The sequence below is a fragment of the Sminthopsis crassicaudata genome, chromosome 4, assembly GCF_048593235.1.
Source record: "Sminthopsis crassicaudata isolate SCR6 chromosome 4, ASM4859323v1, whole genome shotgun sequence".
NCBI classification, from domain to species: Eukaryota; Metazoa; Chordata; class Mammalia; order Dasyuromorphia; family Dasyuridae; genus Sminthopsis; species Sminthopsis crassicaudata.
Genome location: NC_133620.1, coordinates 350,683,333 through 350,699,487, shown reverse-complemented (window position 1 = coordinate 350,699,487; position 16,155 = coordinate 350,683,333). Strand labels below are relative to the sequence as shown.

The 16,155-nt window shown below is 37.6% G+C and overlaps 1 protein-coding gene across 2 annotated transcripts in view; it reads right to left on the bottom strand.

Annotated features, from left to right (window-relative positions):
• Positions 1–16,155, bottom strand: part of LRRC3C (leucine rich repeat containing 3C) — a 42,077-nt gene that overhangs the window by 13,505 nt on the left and 12,417 nt on the right. The window contains exon 1 of one of the 2 annotated variants that reach the window (XM_074261410.1): positions 14,794–15,022. The exons of the other annotated variant lie outside the window; for it this stretch is intronic. The gene's annotated coding sequence lies outside the window, so the exon portion shown is untranslated. Of the gene's footprint in view, positions 1–14,793; positions 15,023–16,155 lie in introns of those variants that run through there. 2 annotated transcript variants of the gene reach the window in all.

Genomic DNA, 16,155 nt, shown 5'->3' with positions numbered 1-16,155 from the left:
GTTGAAGATATCCACTTCCATCAGAATACAACCTCATACAGTATCATTGTTGAAGTGTATAATGATCTCCTAGTTCTGCTCGTTTCACTCAGCATCAGTTGATGTAAGTCTCTCCAAGCCTCTCTGTATTCATCCTGTTGGTCATTTCTTACAGAACAATAATATTCCATAACATTCATATACCATAATTTACCCAACCATTCTCCAATTGATGGACATCCATTCATCTTCCAGCTTCTAGCCCTATGAAAAGGGCTGCCACAAACATTTTGGCACATACAGGTCCCTTTCCCTTCTTTAGTATTTCCTTGGGATATAAGCCCAGTAGTAGCACTATTGGGTCAAAGGGTATGCACATTTTGATAACTTTTTGGGCATAATTCCAGATTGCTCTCCAGAATGGTTGGATTCTTTCACAACTCCACCAATAATGCATCAGTGTCCCAGTTTTTCCACAACCCCTCCAACATTCATCGTTATTTGTTCCTGTCATCTTAGCCAATCTGACAGGTGTGTAGTGGTATCTCAGAGTTGTCTTAATTTGCATTTCTCTGATCAATAGTGATTTGGAAGGTCATAACTTTTTAAAAATAGTTATCTCTTCTTTATATGACTTCTTTTGTCTATTAGTGGAATAGTGGCTGAAGGATGGGAGGGGCACTATGTATAATCCCTCAAAGAAATTCACTGGCTGATAAAACATTTTCTTGAAGGACTAGAACACCTCCAAAGCTACATGTTTCCCAAACATCAACCCTTGGTCCTTTGGTGTTTTTGTTGTTGTTGTTGTTGTTGTTGTTGTTGTTGTTGTTGTTTTTCTTCTTTATTCTCAATGTTGACTTGATGGGCTCCTAAAACATCCATGATCATCCTCAGATCAATAGAGATATCACAAAGTTAGGATGTAGATTTAGAACTGGAAGAAACTGCCTCATTTTGTTAATATAGAAGGAGGACAAACCAGTCAACTATTCATTTTACATTTATTAAACATCTATTATTGGTGCATGATTTTTTGTTTGCAGATGATTGTATACTCTATGCAGCCTCTGTGGCTGAGATGCAACTGAATATGGATCCATTCTCTGCCACTTGTGCTAACTTTAGCCTGACAACACCAAGAAAACACGGTTTTCTCCTAGACAGTGCCAATTCATCTATACCTCTAACCACTGGTGATAGCAAATGGAGAAAATTTGAAAATTGTGGATAAGTTTAGTTATACTGGCTGTTACTTTCCAGATGATGAGGTTGTGCACACATTGCCAAAGCTTGTGCAGTGTTTGGAAGGCAGGAGAGAAGTATTAGATTCTCTACCAGTCTGAAGACTTACAGAGCTGTTGTGCTGACCTCAATGTTGAATGGCTATGAAACTTGTACAAGTGCCATGCCAGGAAATTGGCCCTCTTCCATTTATATTGTCTTAGGAATCACCTAGCAAGATAAGATACTGAAAGCTGAGCTGCCAAACATTCAAATTCTGCCGAAAACCCTCCTGAAATTTATTCCTGTTTATTGCATTTTATTATTTCCTAGATGCTAGCCATGTTCAAATGCCAAATGGATGTTTGCCTAAACAACTATTTTGCAGAAAATTCATAAAAAAGGCAAGAGCTCAGAAGGTTGGAAGAAATGGTACAAGGATACTCTCAAAATCTCTTTGAACAACTCTGAAATTAATTGGGAGACATGGGAGACACTGACATAGGACCATCCAGTATGATGTGTCCACAACAAATAAAGTACTATAAGGCAAACAGAATTGCAATAATTCAAAAGAAATGTGAGATGTACAAATTTAGAGCCATCTTCATTCCAAATGTTCATGTAGACTATCTGTGCCTGACCTATAGTAGAGCCTTCTGAACTTATATTGGTCTAAGCAACCATAGTTGGATACACTGGAGACTGACTCTGACATAATGATATCATTTTGCTCCTTTTCAAGTGCAAAGGATTACTATTATTATGTGCCAAGCATTGTGCAAAGCTCAGACTCAGCTATGCCCAGACTAGTCTAAAGGCATATAGGGCTAAGCAAAAAACAAAACAAAACAAAACAAAAAAAACCTGGATTTGAAATGACTACCTCTGACTTGAGATCCAGCATTCACTTTCCTATGCTACATTTATAATTGGTCATCATGTCAATTTGGCATGTCCCACAGGGAGATCATTACATGTTCTCTTATGATTTCATTTGTTTTATTCTTTATTTCAATATTCTTCCAATTTCAGCTTTTTAGTCCTGAAACCTTGGATTCATTCAGTTAGTCCCTGAGTTCTACATTTAGACCCAATTCCCTCAATCCTTAGACTATTTTAATAACTTTTTAATTCTTCTCTCTTTTTCTAGGTTCTTTATTCTATATACTCTGCCAGAATAATTTTGCTAAAATAGAGCCAGAGGAAAAAACTTGCAGATTTAGGAGCTGTGCTTGAATTCTGATTCTACTATTTTCTGCCTATGCGATTTTATATAAGTCACTTAAAGCCTGCTGAGCTTCAGTTTCTTTACTTTCAAGTGACACTGTAGGGGACATTATGATCACTGCTTGGCCCTATTCAGTTCTCAGAAACTTAGACATATAGATATCAATCAAGTGCTCAGGCAAATTTTAAAAATTATTTAAAATTTATTTTTAACTTCTCTTTTTAAAAAATAATAGCTTTTTATTTTCAAAATATATGCAAAGATGGTTTTTAAGATTCACTCTTGCAAAATCTTGTGATCTAAAATTTTTTCCTTCTCTTCCCTCTAGCCCTCCCCTACAGAGTAAGTAATCCAATATATGTTAAAAAAAAAAAAGTATCATGCTGCATGAGAAAAATCATATCAAAAATGAAAAAAATAAGAAAGAAAAAAAGCAAGTAAACAATAACAAAAAGATGAAAATACTATGTTATGATCCACATTCAGTCCCCACAGTCCTCTTTCTGGATGCATAACACTCTTTCCATCACAAGTCCATGTATAAACACATTAAGCCTCTTACAAAATTATTTACACCATGTGTTAACTATTTACATTTTTTTAAGAGCAACTTTTCTAACTATAATTTATCAAGTGTATGTAAAATTGTCTTCTAAAAAAAAAGTTACTATACTTCCACAAGATAAATAGAGACAAACATATTTTAAAACAAAATTAAATTTTCTTTTTTCACTTGAGACCCTTTTTTGGCATTTTGCTTATTTATTCTGCCCTTTGGTTAACAGCATTACATTACTATTCTATATTGCATAAATGTAGCAGTTGCATCCTTAAATTTTCAACATGTCATTTAATATTTAAAGGCAGACACTGCATCAATATTAACAATGGATTAACTAGACTGCATTGTAATTTAAATAAAATTACTGTGTCTTTTTAATCTTACTGTACATTACTATAAAGTACATGCAACATCCACATAAAATAAAATTGGCATTGAACCAATAGTACTGCACAAGCTAACATTTCAGTATACAAAAACTGCATCATAAATCCTTCTTTAGTGATACTGTGTTTAGCTTATTGTAAAAAGTTTAACATTTTATATATTGTAACTATCCTCATCAAAGTCTCTGCCATTTACAATTTATGTAAAATGCTTTGCCCTTTTTTAAGTATTTCCATCAGTGCATAACTTTTGCTTTTAAGTACATCTGAATGATTATCAGTGTTTTTCCCCTTAAGATTTTGTTTTGTTTTGTTTTACAACAAAGTAACATTGGTAGTGTTTGAAGAAGTTAACTTAAAAGAAGAGTCAAGCCCATCAGAATTGGTCATCACATAATCTTGTTGCTGTGTACAGTGATCTCCTGGTCCTGCTCATTTCACTCAGCATCAGTTCATGTAAGTCTCTCCAGGCCTTTCTGAAATCATCCTGCTGGTCATTTCTTACAGAACAATAATATTCCATAACATTCATATACCATAACTTATTCAGCCATTCTCCAATTGATGGGCATCCATTCAGTTTCCAGTTTCTAGCTATTACAAAAAGGGCTGCCACAAACATTTTTGCACATGTGAATTCCTTTCCCTCCTTTAAGATCTCTTTGGGATATAAGCCCAGTAGCAACACTGCTGGGTCAAAGGGTATGCACAGTTTCATAACTTTATCAGCATAGTTCTAAACTGCTCTCCAGAATGGCTAGATCCATTCACAATTCTACCAACAGTGTATTTGTGTCCCTTCCCCTTCATCCCTCATCCCCTTCAACATTAATCATCTTTTTCTGTCATCTTAGCCAATCTGAGGGCTGTGTAGTTAGCCAAACTCATGAAACAGCTAAGTGGCTCAGTGGATAGAGTGCTGGGCCTAGAGCAAGAAAGATTTGAGTTCAAATGTAGCCTCAATTTACTAGCTATGTGGGCAAGTCATTTGACTTCTGTTTGCTTCAGTTTCCTCAACTATAAAATGGGGATTATACCACCTATCTCCCAAAGTTGTTGTGAGGACCAAATGATATATTTGTAAAGTGCTTAGTACAATGCCTGACACATAGTAGGTCCTTCTTAAATGCTTATTCCCTTCCCCTTTTGGCTCTGGAGTAGCTTTCACATTCCCTCTGCCAGTCTCTGGCATTTAGAGAGGCTGACTCCCCCTCATGCTTTTATTGTTCCCCTCTGTGGGAGGGTCACTATTGCCATGAGTGTGTCCAGATCTAGGGTAAGAGTTCCACTTGTCACAAGGATGTTCAGGGGAATTCCTGATGTGTTAGGCTGGGACCTTTTCCATGGAACTAAATGTGTGCTCTCACCCTTTGTGGAGGAGTATACACCTTGCTGGGATGATACAGCAACTCCTGATCAGCCCTCCAGTGACTAATTGGTTGCATCAAAGATGGATGATTGGCTTCAACATAAAGAAGATCCAACTCACTTCCAGTTGATCAATGATGGACAGAGGTAGCTACACCCAGAGAAGAAACACTGGGAAGTGAATGTAAATTGTTAGCACTACTGTCTATCTACCCAGGTTACTTGTACCTTCGGATTCTAATGTTTATTGTGCAACAAGAAAATGATATTCACACACATGTATTGTACCTAGACTATATTGTAACACATGTAAAATGTATGGGATTGTCTGTCATCGGGGGGAGGGAATAGAGGGAGGGGGGGTAATTTGGAAAAATGAATACAAGGGATAATATTATAAAAAATATATATATATAATAAAAAATTAAAAAAAAAAAGATGGATGATTGGCAACTGGGCTTTGGAAGGTATGGATTCTGGTGGAGACACCTCTTGACACTCTTTTTTTTTTTTAGTTTTTTTTTTTTTTTTTAATTATATCTTTTTATTTACAAGATATACGCATGGGTAATTTTACAGCGCTGACAATTGCTAAGCCTTTTGTTCCAATTTTTCCCCTCCTTCCCCCCACTCCCCTCCCCGAGATGGCAGGTTGACCAATACATGTTACATATGTTAAAGTATTTGTTAAATACAATATATGTATACATGTCCAAACAGTTATTTTGCTGTACAAAAAGAATCGGACTTTGAAATAGTGTACAATTATCCTGTGAAGAAAATCAAAAATGCAGGCAGACAAAAATAGAGGGATTGGGAATTCTATGTAGTGGTTCATAGTCATCTCCTAGAGTTCTTTTGCTGGGTGTAGCTGGTTCAGTTCATCACTGCTCTATTGGAACCGATTTGGTTCATCTCATTGTTAGAGAGAGCCACATCCATCAGAATTGATCATCATATTGTTGTTGAAGTATATAATGATCTTCTGGTTCTGCTCATTTCACTCAGTGTCAGTTCATGTAAGTCTCTCCAGGCCTTTCTGAAACCATCCTGCTGGTCGTTTCTTTTTTTTTTTTTTTTTTTTTTTGGAGGCTGGGGTTAAGTGACTTGCCCAGGGTCACACAGCTAGGAAGTGTTAAGTGTCTGAGACCAGATTTGAACTCAGGTCCTCCTGAATTCAGGGCTGGTGCTCTATCCACTGTGCCACCTAGCTGCCCCTGATCATTTCTTACAGAACAATAATATTCCATAATATTCATATACCATAATTTATTCAGCCATTCTCCAATTGATGGACATCAGCTCAGTTTCCAGTTTCTGGCCACTCTAAAAAGGGCTGCCACAAACATTCTTGCACATATAGGTCCCTTTCCCTTCTTTAGTATCTTTTTGGGATATAAGCCCACTAGACATACTGCTGGATCAAAGGGTATGCACAGTTTGACCACTTTTTGGACATAGTTCCAAATCATTCTTCAGAATGGCTGGATGTATTCACAATTCCACCAACAATGTATCAGTGTCCCAGTTTTCTCACATCCCCTCCAACATTCTGCATTATCTTTCCCTGTCATTCTAGCTAATCTGACAGATGTGTAGTGGTATCTCAGAGTTGTCTTAATTTGCATTTCTCTAATTAATAATGACTTGGAGCATCTTTTCTTTTCTTTTCTTTTTCTGTTTTATTTTATTTATTATTTTTTCATTATTTATTTATTTATTTTATTTATTTTTTAAATTTTTAATTATAAAATTTTTTTGACTGTATATATGCATGAGTAGTTTTTTTAAATAACATTATCCCTTGTATTCATTTTTCCAAATATTCCCCTCCCTCCCTCTATTCCCTCCCCTAGATGACAGGCAGTCCCATACATTTTACATGTGTTAAAGTATAACCTAGATACAATATATGTGTATAAATCCAATTTTCTTGTTGCAAGTTAAGTATTAGATTCCAAAGGTATAAGTAACTTGGGTAGATAGACAGTAGTGCTAACAATTTACATTCACTTCCCAGTGTTTCTTCTCTGGGTGTAGTTGTTTCTGTCCATCATTGATCAACTGGAAGTGAGTTGGATCTTCTTTATGTTGAAGATTTCCACTTCCATCAGAATACATCCTCATACAGTATTGTTGTTGAAGTGTACAGCGATCTTCAGGTTCTGTTCATTTCACTCAGCATCAGTTCATGTAAGTCTCTCCAAACCTTTCCGAATTCATCCTGCTGCTCATTTCTTACAGAGCAATAATATTCCATAACCTTCATATACCATAATTTACCCAACCATTCTCCAATTGATGGACATCCATTCATCTTCCAGTTTCTAGCCACTATGAAAAGGACTGCCACAAACATTTTGGCACATACAGGTCCCTTACCCCTCTTGAGTATTTCTTTGGAATATAAGCCCAATAGCAGCACTGCTGGATCAAAGGGCATGCACAGTTTGATAACTTTTTGAGCATAGTTCCAAATTGCTATCCAGAATGGCTGGATTCTTTCACAACTCCACCAACAATGTATCAGTGTCCCAGTTTTCCCACATCCCATCCAACATTCATCATTATTTGTTCCTGTCATCTTAGCCAATCTGACAGGTGTGTAGTGGTATCTCAGAGTTGTCTTAATTTGCATTTCTCTGATCAGTAGTGATTTGGAACACTCTTTCATATGAGTGGATATAATTTCAATTTCATCATCTGAGCATTGTCTGTTCATATCCTTTGACCATTTATCAATTGGAGAATGGTTTGATTTCTTATAAATTAGGGTCAGTTCTCTATATATTTTGGAAATAAGACCTTTATCAGAACCTTTAACTGTAAAAATATTTTCCCAATTTGTTACTTCCCTTCTAATCTTGTTTGCATTAGTTTTGTTTGTACAAAAGCTTTTTAGTTTGATGTAATCAAAATCTCTAGTTCTCCTCTGGTCATAAATTCCTTTCTCCTCCACAGGTCTGAGAGGTAGACTATTCTCTGTTCCTCTAATCTATTTATGATCTCATTCTTTATGCCTAAATCATGGACCCATTTTGATCTAATCTTGGTATACGGTGTTGGAGCATCTTTTCATATGGCTAGAAACAGTTTCAATTTCTTCACCTCTTGACGCTCTTTCAGAAGGGATAGGGATTATAGCTATCATTTCATTAAAATAGAGAAGTCCCAGGTAAGGAAATTTCCTCTACCAATGCAGGTTGGTACTTTTTTTTTTTTTTTTTTTTTTTTTTTGTAATTTAGAGTCTCAGGAGTTAAGCTTTTCTGATATCATGAACTCCTTTGGCAGTATGATGACACTTATGGATTTCACAGAATAATTTTCTTTTCATAATCTCTATCCAAAGCCAACTGATATGGGAGTCCTTCAGAATTAATCCAGGCCCAGAATGATTTTCATTTGAGGCTCCCATGCAACTGTGGGGTATCCACCATCTATGTCAATAGCCTACTACACATCTTATTAGTTCTTCTAGCTCTTCCATTTAGATTGCTAGGTAGTGAAGGTAGTGAAGTAGATAGAGCACCACTTCTGGAGTCAGGAAGATTTGATTTCAAATTTGACTTCAAATATCTACTCACTGTATGACTCTGGGCAAATCACTTAACCCTATTTGCCTCAGTTTCCTCATCTGTAAAATGAGCTGAAAGAAGAAAATGTAAAATCACTCCTAGATCTCTGCTAAGAAAACTTTAAATGGGGTCACAAAAAGTTGGACATGACTAAATAACAACAAAATTATTCTCATTGCTTCATTGTCTCCTTTAAAGACCTTAAAAAAGACATATTTGTGTAAAAGTTTTACTTAAAATAGTAGAAATGAATCACACAACTACTTGTGCTCCTCAGCAGTACTTGTCCTCAAAACTTTAGATAAGTGGGGTACAGGTACTTATCCTCAAAATTTTATGATATGTATGGAGGTAGATGATTACTTATTTGTCCATTCACTCATCAAACAATATGTATTAAATGTCTTCTATGGACAATGTGCCATGATTCTCTTCCCTATCTTTAATAATTCCTTATAGCCTAAAGACTAACATCCATATTCCCCAGTTTTGCATTCAGTGTTTTCAATATTCTGCCCATAATCTACCTTTCCAATTTCATCTCCCATTTCTACTTTATATAAATTCTGTTCTAGCTAAACTGGTTTCCTCTGGTCTGATCACATCTGAAGCATTGTTTAAGGAGGACAATGGTAAACTGGACCACATCCAGAAGAGGTAGAAAGGCCTGGAGACCATCACTCAATGAGGACTAATGAAAGGAACTAAATTAGTTAGTCCCCAAAACCAAATATTTGGAAACGTAATAACTTTATGCAAGTATTTCATAATACTTACATATAATACATAATGCTTACATTTGAGGAAGGATTAGGCTTTAATCTCTTTGTCTCCAGAGGGAAAGAACTCAGGGCAGCAACAGTTACAAAGAGGAAAATTTAGGCTTGAGGTCAGGGAAAAATAATCTAATAATTAGAGCAGTCCCAAAGTAAAATATGCTGCCTCAGGGAGTGAGGCCTTTTCTCTCTTGATGGAGTTCTTTTTGCAAACATCAGATGACCAATTAATGTATATTTATCATATTTTCTTAAGGGGAATTCCTTTCAGGTTAAAATGTTACTGAGGTCTTTAACAATTCTAGATTCCTGATTTCTTGTTTTCTCTTGAACATACTTTGTCTTCTCCCTTGTGTATCTCTTTTTTCATCCTGTTTTCCTTCCCCTTTTCTGTTTTGCCATCTCCCTTAATCCAGAATGAGTAACAGTGATGGGGAGCCTTCCAATATTTTATATTACATACGATAGCTGACCTGTAAGACCCAGGTGGCTCCCCTTCAGTTGCTGCAGCAAAATATTATTTGGCAGTTCCTCAGTTTCTGAGACTGATTATGCTTATATGATTCCAGGTTCCTCCAGGCTCCTTTCTCCCAGGAGTCTCTGGGAACACTGCCCTGGCCCTATTTCCTTTGCTACCCTAAGATAGCCCACAATAGGGACAAGTCCCAGAGATTAGAGAGGTTGAAGGGAGGGAAAAAAAGAGGGAGTAATAGCCTGCCCAACATGCTTGTCAAGTTAGGACTTCTTCCATTCCCTGGGCCTCTTTCTACATCCCCATAATCCCCACCCCTTCTCTACTCTTCTGGCAGAATTATTCAATACCCCTTTGTCTATTCACCTGTCTCTCCTTCTTTTTGTTTGTCTAGTCTATATGCCTGGAGCTTCCCCAACAGAAATATTATCTCCTTGCTATTATTACGATTGTTTCTGAGATGACCCTTATAAATTGGGGGGATGAAAGTATTCCCAGAAAGACCAGAGAACAGGGCGAGGCTTTCCCTCCTTTATTTCCCTGAGGAAAGGGACTTTCTATTCCTCAGGTTTTCTAGTTCTTATTTGAGGAAATATTTGACTGCTTATGTATTTATTATTATTCTGTTAATAAATAGTGTTTATTATACTGTTCTCTGTGTCTTTGTTGTCTTTGGCCACCAGGCCCCAGAATGTAGAGAATTTGTCTTCCTTCCTCAGTCTTGGAATTCCTCAGGGCAGAGTAGGTCCAGGGAATGCACTTTGTATGGGGCCTGGCCCAGTTCATGGACAAACAAAGAACTTAATAAGAGGTGTGGTATTGAGGAGGAGGAGGAAGAAGTGAAAGGTGATATCTAAATAGTTACTGAACAGGGATTGGATCTGTGGGTTTTGGTTTTTACTAGAAATTCCAAAAAGTGGAGACTCCCTCTACAGATGAAAGTCAACAATTCTCTACAATTTCAAATATTAGAGCATTAGGTTTGTGTCATGATCCCTTCTGGCAGCCTGGTAAAATCTATGAACTCCTCAGAATGATGTTTTAATACAGAATGATAAAATACACAGGGCCACAAAGAAAAGCACTTATACCAAAATATAATTATGAAAATATATATTTTTTAAGTTCCTAGACTCCAGATTAAGAATCCCTATTATATGTTTGTGGCAGCCCTTTTAGTAGTGGCTAGAAACTGGAAATTGAATGGATGCTCCTCAATTGGAGAATGGCTGAATAAGTTATGGCATATGAATATTGTGGAATATTATTGCTCTGTAATAAATGACCAGCAGGATGATTTCAGAAAGGCCTGGAGAGACTTACATGAACTGATGCCGAGTGAAATGAGTAGGACCAGGAGATCATTATATACTTCAATAACTATATGATGATCAATTCTGATGGAAGCTCTCTTCAACAATGAGATGAACCAAATCAGTTCCATTTGTTCAATAATGAAGAGAACCAGCTATAACCAGTGAAAGAACTCTGGGAAATGAGTGTGAACCACAACATAGCATTTCCACTCCCTCTGTTTTTGTCTGTTTGCATTTTTGATTTCTTTATCAGGTTAATTTAACCTTATTTCTAAGTCCGATTTTTCTTGTGCAACAAAATAACTGTATGGATATGTATACATATATTGTATTTAACATATATTTTAACATATTTAACATGTATTAATCTGAAGAGGGGATCCCGCTATTCTGAAGATCCTTGGGGAAAATCTTCAACCCTGCCTCAATAAGGGACACTGCCCCAAGTCTTCTTTTCCTTTAAATGAATTTAAGTTTTAACTGCTTAAGGGGGGAATGATGAGGAAACCCCAAATTCTTTGGACTCTGCCTTAGGGAGGGGACTCCACCCTAAACACAAACAGTTTTCATCTTTGTTATTTGACTCAGTCCAGAAACCCAAAGAAGTCTATTCAAATTCTAACCCTGGCTTAAACCCAGACTGACGCCAACCTGGGACTCCACCCACAAGCCCCTTCAACTTGTTCACAGCCCCCTATTATAAAAGAGCCAAATTGGAGTCCTCTCTTTGCAGAGGTCCTGAACATGGCATCTTTATGCCTGCCATGTCAAAGGATTCCTGCCCACTGGAACCACCTCTTTACCTAACACTTTTTAACCTTACTTCCAAACCCCATAATAAACCTCTTTTATCAATCTAGGTTTTCGGGTCTGTAAATTCCTTTACAGGGGATTCTTGTGCCACTACTGGACCTCATTTGACTCTGTATCCTTGTGTCGAATCCAGGGGGGTTGCAGAGGAGCTCCATTTGATTTCCTGTACCCCAAACCTGCCACTAGATCTCAATTAAACCTAATTTCATTTAGGTACCTCCTTATCTAGTTCTCATCAGGTCTACCTGCCATCTAGGGGAGGGGGTTGGAGGGAGGAGGGGAAAAGTTGGAACAAAAGATTTTGCAAGGGTCAATGCTGAAAAATTACCCATGCATATATCTTGTAAATAAAAAGCTATAATAAAAAAATTGGAAAAAAGAGAATCCCTATTTTAGAGAGTTGCCCATAGAACTGACTTGTCAGGGTCACACTTCTCAGAATGTATAAAAGGAAAGAAATAAACCAGGTCTGCCTGGTTCTGAGATTGCTTTCTACATCTAGCGAAGGCAGCTATAAAGTACAGAAAAAGACCTAGCTAATGATTTTGAGGCAGAATGTGCTGCTGTAGTGGGAAATATCAAGATGATCCTAGGATGAATTATAAGCCACTGGCCAAGTAAGAGGCAATGAGTAAAACAATTTCTGTAGCTCTAATATGACCACATTCATGAAACCTTCCTCTGTGTTATGGGGTCAATGTATCCAATTTGGGTCCTTGTCACTCCAAAAAACCTTTTTCTGCTTGTGATCTCTTTTTGCCAGAAATTTTTATGGACCCCAGGCTTATAAAATAGGTAATAGAAATCAAACACTTAAAAGTCATAAATAAAAAAGTAATAATTTCATGACCTCTTATTTAGTTATGAGACCCTATATTGCGTCATGAACTACAATATAAGAATCTGGAATCTGGAGGAGAAGATGGAAGATTAGATGTAAGAATAAACAATGAAAAGGAACTGGGATTGGCTAGCCTAGAAAAAGTGACTTAAGAAGTTTTTATAAGTAATGGAGGACTTGAAGGAAAGGAACCACTAGGCAATCACTTTCTATAGTCTTTAAAAGCCTGAGCAGTAGAAAGTTTTAAAAATCAAAACAAGACAGGTTAAAAGACTTGAAGAATTCTGACTCTGGTCATTATGATATCTTGGAAGGAGGAACCTAATTGCATTTTTTAGACTCAATAGTGTTCCTAGAGACCACAGACAGCTCTCTGCCATGAAATAGGTATGATGTTCCCTGAGCCCAACCCTAGACCTGAAGGCTAGATCAGGGCATTCTTCTGTTGTTGTTTAAGAAGATAGGCTTCAACACTAAATAACCAAATAAACATGTCTAGCCAAGATTGAAGGCCCATGGGCCTAAAGGAACCTTCCTGGGAAATTCCCCCTCAAAACTTCTGGGAAGCCCAAGCACATGAGACTTAGAACTAAAGGGCTTGTGTTTCGAAATGACAGAGCAGTCTCTTTTTTGGGTTACTGAATAGGAAGAATCAGTGATTCTGGATCTTTAAGAGAGAAAGGCCATCATTTCTTAGCTGTTTTCTTCCAGAAGCAAATCATGGCAAGACTATTCTAGTCTCTCCTGTGAGGAGGTAGGGAGAGAACACTCTCCCCAATCTCTAGCAAAGTGGCAGATGACTTCATGGGAGCTAGAGCTCAACTAGGTTAGAGTTGACTGTCTCTTTCATTTTCTATATTATTTTGTTTTTTGTTTTCTAGAATAGTGATTCTGATATGGATGTATACAGCCTTGGAGTCAGCCTAAGTCAGGAGATCTTGGATCTCTGACTAGTGACAGAGGGAGTTTCTGAATTGGAGAAAAGTAACAAGAAGAAGATGAGATCTTAAAGCCCTGGTCTGGTTTGCTAAAAATGTACTATGAGGAAATTTTTTGAGCTATGTAAAGCAGAGGTGAAATATAATAATGCCTATTTAGCAATTCCTAAAATTGATGGGGGTTGAAGTCCCTTTAAGATTCCTTTCGAATTGCCCAATCCAGGCTGACCTTGATTCACAAATCCTAGTCAAAGGCACCCAAAAGCCCCCACCCTCAGCTCAGCTTCCCCCAGCCCTCACCTGATCTGAGGTAACTGAAAAGCCCACCAAGAACTTAGGGGTACCGCCCATCATCTTTAGGGTATAAAAGAGATGAGCCAGAACACCTTCATTGCAGGAGCCCTCCCAGCCATGTAAGGATTCCTGCCCTCTAGCGGCCACCTTTAGCCCTGGTGTCTTTCTAACTGAGCTTTATTTCCAAATTCCTACAATAAACCTTTAATTTATCAATCTAGGTTTTCGGGCCTGTAAATTCTTTTTACAGGGGACACTGCGCCTTCATGGGATTATCTTATTATCTATGTGCCGAGAAATGAGGTTCTCCCTTTTCTTTCCCTCATTAAAATCACTAAATGTTCAGATGTTTTAAGTTTCAATCTTCTAGCACAAGTCAGTCAGTAAACATTTATTAAGTGCCTGCTATGTGTCAGGTACTACAATAAGTTCTGGCACATAGTAGGCCCTTAATAAAGTGCTGGGGATACATCAAGAGGCAAAAGGAAAGATAGTTACTGTTCGAGATGCACACAGTCATGGAGAACCAGACATGACTGAACAACTAAAGCCAATGGTTTTTTCTCAGTTCTGAATCCTGCTTGACTTCTCTGCAGTTTTTCCATATTGCTGACTATTTCCTCCTCCCAGGCACGCTTTTCTTTAGGCTATTATGACATTATACTCTCTTCATTCTTTTCTTATCTGTGGGACTTTTCCATTACAATCTCCCTTTTTTGCTGGATTTGCATCTACATCTTATCCACTTTGTATAGGTTTAGTTGTGTGCTGAATAAATATCTGACAACTAGCTCTCTGAGGGAAAACAACTACAACAACAACAACAACAACAACAACAACAAATGGGATAACAACACTTTAAAGTTTGAACTGAATTATTAACATTTTATATATAACCTTTTAAAGTATAGAAATCAGCAAAACAACAAACAAAGCCCTGATTTGTAACTGTTTGCTGACTTTCAAACAATTGAGCTCTTCCTTATATCTGGCTCCAGCATACACAATCAGGCTTACCCTGGAGTTTTTTTTTTTGTCCCAGGTCCCTCCTCTCTCTCAAGGAGCTCACCAGTTCTTCTTGGATTCAGTTATCTGAATTATAAAAACCAGTTTAGACTGTCAGATCTGCTTAATTCCACCCTTCACTTCTATTCCTCTGGAACCTTAAAAAAGAAAGGAAAATATTTGAGGTTTGCTACAACCTGGAGTTACACCTGAAATGCTTTCAATGCTTTCACTCCTCAACTCTGCCTCGTAGAATTCCTAGTTTCCTTGTGAAACAGCTCCCGGACCACCTCCTATTGTTCAGTTTATTCAGTCATATCTGACTCTTTGTGAATCTATTTGGGGTTGTCTTGCCAAAGATACTGGAGTGATTTGCCATTTCTTTCTCCTGCTCATTTTGCAGATGAGGCAACAGGATTTAGAGACTTACCCAGCATGGTTAGTAAATATCTAAGGCTAGACTTGACCTGACTGCTGGCACACTATCCATTGAGGTGTCCCAATCACTTCCTATGGAAAGCATTTATTGATTCCTGAAATTATTAATGTTCTCTCTTCATCTTCCTAAAACTGTATTTTTCATGTAAAATATTTTGTATGTATTTATCTATATTTAGTGGGGGCAGGACACTACCCCCCTTTTTCAGTTTTTCCAGTGAACTCCTTGAGGACAGGGATTTAAAATTTTTTATCTTCATAATTTTAATCCATAGCACCATCCCTGACATATCAAGTTGTGATGTCATACGTACATAAAATGTGATTTCATTGTGAGGTCATGGGTCACTTAATTATAGTGGGTGCAACTAAGTGTTGGAGGGGATCAAGACCAGCCATGGAGCCAAGAGTTCAATATGGCCTCAGGCACTTGTTCCTTGTGATCTTGGCCAAGTCACTTAACCTGATTGTTCTTTAGAGATTTTTGAATGAGGGGGAGACTCTGTTCTATGTGTGTGTTAGGAAGGTCACTGATCCGCTGAGGGGAGAATGACTTCAGAGGAGAGAGAAATGAATTCCATCTTTATATTGTATGACTTTAGTTGTCCATGCATGTCTGTATGTATGTGTGTATATGCATGTTAAACTCACGCCCAGCCACACGCATGTCGTGTCTAACTGTGCTCAGGTTTGTAGGGGCTTAGCCTACAAAGGAACAAAGATGGTCAATTCTGGACACAATGTATTTCATCTTTAGGTATGTTTCATGAAATAGGAAGCTATTGTTGCAAAAATGCGCTTATTTTATTTGTAACTGTGGCACGAGGGGAGCCGATGCTTTGGGAGGGAGACTTTTGGCCCCCAGGACGGGGTTTGCCCAGCCTGCTTCCTCTGTGAGGAGGAGAATGCTTTGGATGCCTGGTTATCTGGGCTGTG